The following is an 8,214-nucleotide window of genomic DNA, read 5'->3' as shown; positions in this document are numbered from 1 at the left end:
AAATTCTTTTACAAGCATCAGAGCATAAATTGTCATAAAATACTATTCCAGGAATTGTCTGGTTTTTTAGGGAACTTCCAGGCATGGTCTATTTAACAACGCAAAGGAGAAATTCAGGCTTATAAATTGCCTGAACATTCAGATTAGTAGTAAATGTAGCATTAGCAATATAGAGATGTGCACCCTCAAGTGAACATTTGCAGAGCATTTGTGCTAGATTGCGTATCATCAACATTTTGTACATGTAGGAGAATTGTTACTATAACCTCAGTGTGAAATTGCAAGTGGAAGGATATGCAAGCTTCTTTGGAACCAGCTCTACTTCAGTTCCCATATAGTAACAAAAATGTTCAGACATTTAATGGTTTGTAAGTAGTCAGTACCTAGCAATTCAGAAATGGGAACATTTCAAATGCTTTAACCGGGGAAAAAATGTGTGCAGCAATAGGACAGATGCAGACACATCATAGCTTTTGATATTACATCAAGCTATACATCCGATCCACACATCACATTCAGCACGCCTGTATACCAATCATTGAGCTGGCGAATATATTTGATCCACCCATCACTTCCTCATCCTAGACCCACATCAGCATCTGTGGATAGATGAAACAACATGAATTTCCCGTATAAACCAGTAGCACATACAAGCCTACAAAGTAAATATAACAGTCAACAAGTATACCAATTTTTGCTTGTGATGCATGAAAATGACACTGGATATTTTCAGGGCGGCACCTATCATGTTGCCCATTAACGATGAATTACAGGAAAAGAACCTACCAATCAAGGTACCTATCACATTGCCCTGTAACGGTGAATTACATGCAAAGAACCTACCAATAAAGGAACAAGACATCAAATATGTGCTTTGCAAATGTTATGATGATTAAGCAACCCGGTGTTTGTATGAACACACAAGCTGACATTCCCATGTGTGTATATGATTAAGCAAACTGTTTAAACAAAAAGAATGCACCACATTGAGGTTTTGATTCTAAAAATATATACTCAAAAAGGGAAACAAAGTTATGTCAGATGTAGAGGACACAATAATGATCCTGAAAAGGGCGTAGATGAACAAATGATATGATAGAACAACATAAAGAAGCTCATTAAATATAAATACATTCTAACCAGGGAAGCAAAAGCAAAAACTCAGTAGTGCATCCATGTATACAAATGTTTCTTCGTTTTATGTCTTGGTATATTTTTGACTATAAGAACAAATTTACTTATCCATAGCAGAAAGTCGACAGACATACCTAAAGTAAATTGGTCCAGTAAATTAACTAAGGTAATCTACGATCATATGTGGAGATACCAGACGAACTATATTTGTGTTATACTACCGTTTCAAAACTGTTGTTGGAGCAGAAACATGGGGTTGTTGTAATTTGAAGATTTCTACTCATACACAGGTTATATATAAGAATAAGATAATCATTTCGAAATGACATGAACAACTCAAGCAACTCATAAATTAAATACCTGATCATATTTCTTTGTCATATGACGCTGAGACCAAGATAAATAAAAGTAAGAAAAGAGTACATAACATGCTCACCGCTTCATATAGTTGGTGCACACAATGATGGTGGGAAACCAGCATATAGTTCACCAGGCAAAATGGGTTTGCTCAGTGTAGCGAACAACTCGACCTGCAATGTCTTCACATAGACCGAAAAGTATCCAAACTTCAGATTCTCTTGTGAAGACGTGGTGTACAACGCTTCCATGAGCAAGTATCCCCCGACAACACCAACCAGAATCGCCCGCTTTACCGGCAATGGGATCACCTTCTCTGAGTGCCATTGGTTATTTCTCAAAATGGAATACGTGAGCCAATATCGGTCATCTTCACTTTCCTCATCATAGCCTTTAGTGAGCATCCCGAGCATCCCTTCTGCTGCGTCGACGATGACAAAACTAGTAAGATCTGGCCGCTCAGGTGGGAGGTTGATAGTACAGAACTCCATTGTGCGCACGTCAAGTACAATCAACTCATCCCGAAAATGCAAATGCCAGTAGAAGCATCCGTGGACGAATTGCCGATTGCAGAACCCACTCTCAGAGTTGAGAAATGCAGGAGACGTATCTTGAGCACCCCATTGATCATATGTAAGAACATGCAATTGTCCATCCAAAGAGGAGAAGACGAGAAGCAGCAGATTCATTCTGCATTGAGCCAAACAAATCAGTCTAAATGATAGAGGGTCCTCCTCATCATCGCCAGGTGCAAGGAAAGTCTCCAGTTTGAGCAGGTCCGGCCTACGAACTAGCGCTTTCATGTCGCCCGAACGGCGGGCAGCAGGACGTAGCGGCGGTGCACGGGATCGCACACGGCAAGGTCCCTTGGCAAAAATAGGCACCTCAGAGCCAACGAGAATGCAGCTGCCATGTTCTTCATTGACCGGAGCGCTGGCAAGGAGGGCTCGTCCATCAAGGAAGTTAATTGGGCCCCAGGGGCGGGCGGCGGAGGCTGAGGGGTGCGGCGGCTGGGCAGGGATGAATGGTTCGTGGAGCTGGAGCATGCCAATGAGAGGCGGCGGGTGGAGGGCGCGGTAGCGGCGCAGGAAGGCGTGGTCAGTGATGACGCGGCGGAAGGAGGCGCGAGCGGTGGAGGTGCGGGCGAGGTCAGCCGGAGTGGGGAGGCGCGAAAAGATTTCCTCGAGCAGCTCATCCTGGATATCGGCGATGGACGGCGGCGGCGACGCCATCAGCTTGCTCGCGCGTGCTGCTGCCCCGACGCGTGGTGGATGTCAAGAGAAGAAAATGAGGACTGGGTGGACGTGCAGCTCGTGTTTTTTTTTCTTGATGGGTGGAAGCTCGGGATTCACTAGTAGAAAAGGGGGCATTAGTCCCGGTTCGTAAGGGCATCTCCAGCCGTTGGCCCCCCCAGGACGCACAAAAATCGCCCCCTGGGGGCGAGCCGACGAGACACTCGGTGCTGGGGGCGGTTTTTCGCCCAGTCGCCGCCCCCAGCTCGCCCCCATGCGCCGAAATTGGCCCGCTTTGCAGCCCAATTTCGGCGAATAAACGGCCCATATGGGCGAGAATAGGCCCATATTCGGCGTGGTTTCGCCCTGTCTCGGCATTCAATTATCAACATAATTATTCCTTATCACATATTTCATCACAGAAATATCAAATACTTGAACAAAATAGTACAACAACAAATAGTTCAATACAAATTATATAGTTCAACAAATAAAAACTCGTATTTCATCACGCGGCGTCCCCCTTGAGCCTCCATAGGTGCTCAATCAGATCTTTCTGCAGTTGATGATGCACCTGTGGGTCTCGGATCTCTTGACGCATACTGAGATAGGCAGTCCAAGTTGCCGGTAGCTGGTGATCAACTCCGTCTAGAGGACCTTGCCTGTAGTATGGTTCAGTGTCAAACACTGGGTCCTCTTGCTCGCTCTCGATGATCATGTTGTGCAAGATGACACAGCAAGTCATGATCTCCCACATTTGATCTTTCAACCAGGTCTGAGCGGGGTACCGAACAACAGCGAATCGAGATTGGAGCACACCAAATGCCCGCTCGACATCCTTCCTGCAAGCCTCCTGAACCTTCGCAAACCAGGCGTTCTTGCCTCCTGGCACAGGGTTTGAGATCGTCTTCACAAATGTCGACCATCTCGGATAGATGCCGTCAGCTAGACAGTACCCCTTGTTGTATTGGTGCCCATTGATCTCGAAGTTCACCGGAGGAGAATGGCCCTCAACGAGCTTGGCAAAAACAGGAGAGCACTGCAACACGTTGATGTCATTGTGAGTTCCTGGCATACCAAAGAAGGAGTGCCAAATCCGGAGGTCCTGTGTGGCTAGCGCCTCAAGCACCACACTGCAACCGCCTTTGGCGCCTTTGTACATCCCCTGCCAACCAAATGGGCAGTTCTTCCATTTCCAATGCATGCACTCGATGCTTCCAAGCATCCCAGGAAATATTCTTGCTGCATTCTGGGCTAGGATCTGAGCAGTGTCTTCCGCATTGGGTGCTCTCAAGTATTGTGGCCCAAACACTGCCACCACTGCCCGACAGAACTTGTAGAAACACTCTATGCTGGTGGACTCGGCCATGCGCCCATAGTCGTCGAGTGAATCACTGGGAGCTCCATATGCAAGCATCCTCATCGCTTTTGGATGGAGGTGAATCCAAGAGCGCCAGTGCAATCCATCTTGCACTTGAAGTAGTTGTCGAACACCCGGATGGAATTCACAATCCTGAGGAAGAGCTTTCGGCTCATCCGATAACGGCGCCGAAATGTTCTCTCGCCATGAAGTGGAGCATCGGCGAAGTAGTCGGAGTAGAGCATGCAGTAGCCTTGCAGACGATGCCGGTTCTTTGCTTTCACCCGCCCCGGCGCCGAGCCACCTCGACGCGGCTTTTCACTACTCGCCAGCAGCTGGGCGAGGGCGGCGAGCACCATCAGATACTCTTCTTCCTGGACGTCGGCCGCGGCTTCCTCCTCCAGCAGCGCGGCGAGCTCTTCCTCCTCATCGGAGTCCATCGCCGAGTCAGTCAAAACGTCGAACACCTTGCACTGGTGGGCGTGTACCCGCCGTTAAACCGCGCCTCCGCGGCCGGAAACGGCGGCCGGCAGCGCCTAGTGCTGCGGGGAGGGGCTACCGCGGTGAAGCGCTGCTATTTTCCGGCGGGGAATGGCTATCTAGGCGGAGTAGGCCGGCGCCCGTCGCCGGGATACAGCTAGTGGTGGCCGAGGGCGCGGGGGGTGCGAGGCGAGTCGGGGGAAGAAAAGCTTGACTTTTCCCCTGCCGGTGTGGGCCAGGCGCGCTTTTCACTAGCGCCGGAGCCCCCAACGGCTCCCCAGCGCGCCGGGTTCGGCCTGTGACCACCGGGCGGAAAAAAGGCCCGAACAGGCGATTTTCGGCGTCCTGGGGGCGCGACTGGGCCATTTTTTCGGCGCCGGCGCGAAAAAATCTCCTGGGGAGGCATTCTTGGGGGCGCGGCTGGAGATGCCCTAAGGGCCTTTAGTCCCGGTTCATGAACCGGGACTAATGGGTCGTTACTAATACCTCCACCCTTTAGTCCCGGTTCAAACACGAACCGGGACAGATGTGCCTCCACGTGGCCGGTGCGCCGAGCCCAGTCAGGGGGGCCTTTGGTCCCGGTTGGTGGCACCAACCGGGACCAAAAGTTCATGTTTTTCTTTTTTTTTTTAAAAAAAAAGTGGCTGCTTTAGGGGTTTTGGGGGTTATTTTTAGGTTGTTTTTAGCTAGCTAATAGAGAGAAGTGTCCTCTCTTATATCTTCGTCCTTGGTTTACCAACGCTGCTGCTATGTTCATTTCACCCGCTGATATAATAACTCATGCATGCTCACATCATACATCATCATATATAATAACAAGTCCTACTAATCATGCATCATCATACAACTTCTACTCGTTATTAATAATAAGTCATAAGATCATCATCCCCATAGTCATCGAACCCAACCCTACATAATTGTTCTTAGCACATGATCATCGGTATCAGGTAGGACCTAAACACCCTTAAGGTAAAATAGCATAAAACAATATAGACCCTGACTCTCCATTATGAAGAATGGCGATCATCCTGTCTCCAATTCTTGCCCTTCGCTGCCTTTTGCTTCCAAGAAGCTCCTTACGACTGTCCATACATTTTGTCCATTCTTTGATTGTCATGTCTCCACTTTTTTTAGGAACCCGATATGGACAGTTGAGATTCGTAGGAAGACCTGGTTGTACGTTCAAAACATGAAGGGTACCGTGCGTATACATCAGATGAGGCACACAATCATTCGGAATTATCTGTTGAAAAACATAGTAATAACTTCGTAGTTAGCAATGATGTACTAGTTTTAGAAGTGTGCAAAAAGATGCACGGATGTCGTAGTAGTAAAAAATCTTACCAGGGTATCTCCATGGTAGTTACCGTAGTTCAACACGTGCACTAGTGGCACGTATTGACCATAATGTTGAGGAGTTTGATTGTAGATATTGTAATTCTCAAGATCAGTACAAAATGCGACCAGATGATTTTTCTCCTTATAAGTTAATTCAGAGCCTTCGGTGTAGTAGGTTCTGTCTACCATCTTCCGCACATTCTTTGAAGAATGAAAATAAGCTATCACTGGAAATAAGTTGTCAACTATTTTCAAATAAACAATATAAATTACTTAATAACTATGTTAAGCTCACATGGGGAAGAATTGGAGGTGTATCCACAAGGACCCAAATCGAAGGTCTCTCTTGTTCGATTGTAGGATCACCAAGATCCATGGTGACAAGCATACCCTCATCAAAACCATACAACTTGCAAAGTGCTTCCCAATTTTTGCGACCAAAATGGGTTACACTCTGAGCATTGTACAACTTTACTTGAAAATCCACACCATGATGGGTACTTAGGATAATTTTTTTGGTTGTCCATACTTTCATGGTCTTCAAAACCCATCCTCACCAAGACATAGCATCTTGCATAGCATGGGATAAGCTAGTCGAATTGGAAAAGATGAAAAATACATGTTAAAATAGTTGAAGTCGTGCTTAATTACGAAAAAAAACTATTATCGTCGTTGCGTACCGTATGAACATCGAAGGTCTCCTCGAGCTTAATGCTGAAGCGCCGATCTTCGTCCAGCTCAATGAACCTGCCGCACATACCTCGGTCGTCGTGGCACCAGTCGCACTCCCCCGGGCGGTTTTCGTCGTCCGTGTACGACATTTCCGGCTATGTTCATAATTCAAATATTAGACTAGATCATTATTATTAATCACGGGTTGACTATCGGTGATGTACGTAGCTCCTCCTTTCATTCCCGAGTGCATTATTACACCAAATTGTGTAGCACACGGGAATGAAGGAGAACTTTTCCAATATGAGCATTCAATAAGCAAAACCAAATCATAAAATAAGCAAAACCAAATCATAAAATAAAGTAGTATTCAAATTAGCATGCATTCAATAATTATAAGCAAAAGTACATCATCTCTTGGTGTTCGTACATCGTCGAATATTATCACTAATATAGCATCACTAATACAACTAGAACCATAGCGCCCGACGGGTATCGTCGCGGGCGGTGGATACCCAAAGATAAGGTACCATCACAGGATCATAGCTCCAGTGAGATCCCTAAAGAACCTGCCAGGTATTGTCGAACCTGCCCTCCAATGCAACAATGTAGCGACGGACGTGCTCGTCCTCCTCGTTGACACGGTGACGTACCACCTCCATGGTGTCCGGAAGCCTCGGCACCGTCACTGGCCCACGCGACCGCCACCAAACAAGGACCGGGTCAACAACGGGCTGCCTCCTCACCAACCTACGTCCCCCGGAAGGTAGCACCTCCCAATACCAGCCCGGCGGAGCCCAGTCCCAAACATGGCCCTGATCAAGCAGGCCTCCACCGCCGAGTCGACGACGACGAGGATGCGGGATAGGCATCGCCGACGTCGATGCGGGAACTACTTCTATATATAGTTAAATAAAGTAGTTTTATTAATTAAATCAACTAGCTAGTTCAACTACTAAGCACTTACTATAAATAAATAAAGTAGTACTTACTAAAAACAAACTACTTCTATATATAATAAAATAAAGTAGTTTATTAAATCAACTAGCTAGTTCAACTATATATGAAGCACTTACTATAAATAAAATAAAGTAGTACTTACTAAAGATAAACTAGTATTTTTCTAACTAATTATATTAAACACTTTCTCTTCTTATTTTTTTCCTTTTTCTAAATACTATGAACAAAAAAATCATTAAAATTCTATGAACAAAATTATGAACAGAAAAAAATCATAAAAATTTGACATATTCGATCTTTGCATATATATGAACATACAAACATGCATATTCAACAATAATATCCTCAAAAAAATCTATTAATAGAAAAAAAATCTAATACAATATGAACAAATTAATTACACAATCTAAATTAACATACTATGAACTACACATCTAAATTACTACACATCTAATCTAACAAAAAAATCTATGAACTATAAAAATATCTAAATTTTTTTAACAAAATCTAACAAAAATCATAAAAAGTTGCTCACAGCGACGGCGACGGCGATGGCGAGGTGCGGCGCTGGGCGGGGCGGGGCGGCGACGGCGTCGGGGCGGCGCGGGCCGGGGCGGCAGGGGACGGCGGCGTCGGGGTGGGGCGGCGACAGTGCGGGCCGAGGCGGTAGGGGACGGTGGC

The 8,214-nt window shown here is 46.1% G+C and overlaps 1 pseudogene; it reads right to left on the bottom strand.

The window, feature by feature from the left end:
- Positions 1–1,574: 1,574 nt before the first annotated feature.
- LOC119339777 lies at positions 1,575–2,723 on the bottom strand (annotated as a pseudogene).
- Positions 2,724–8,214: the final 5,491 nt, after the last annotated feature.

Source organism: Triticum dicoccoides, chromosome 7B (genome assembly GCF_002162155.2).
Source record: "Triticum dicoccoides isolate Atlit2015 ecotype Zavitan chromosome 7B, WEW_v2.0, whole genome shotgun sequence".
NCBI classification, from domain to species: Eukaryota; Viridiplantae; Streptophyta; class Magnoliopsida; order Poales; family Poaceae; genus Triticum; species Triticum dicoccoides.
The sequence above is the reverse complement of the archived record's forward strand: the minus strand, read 5'-3'. Positions and strand labels throughout refer to the sequence as shown.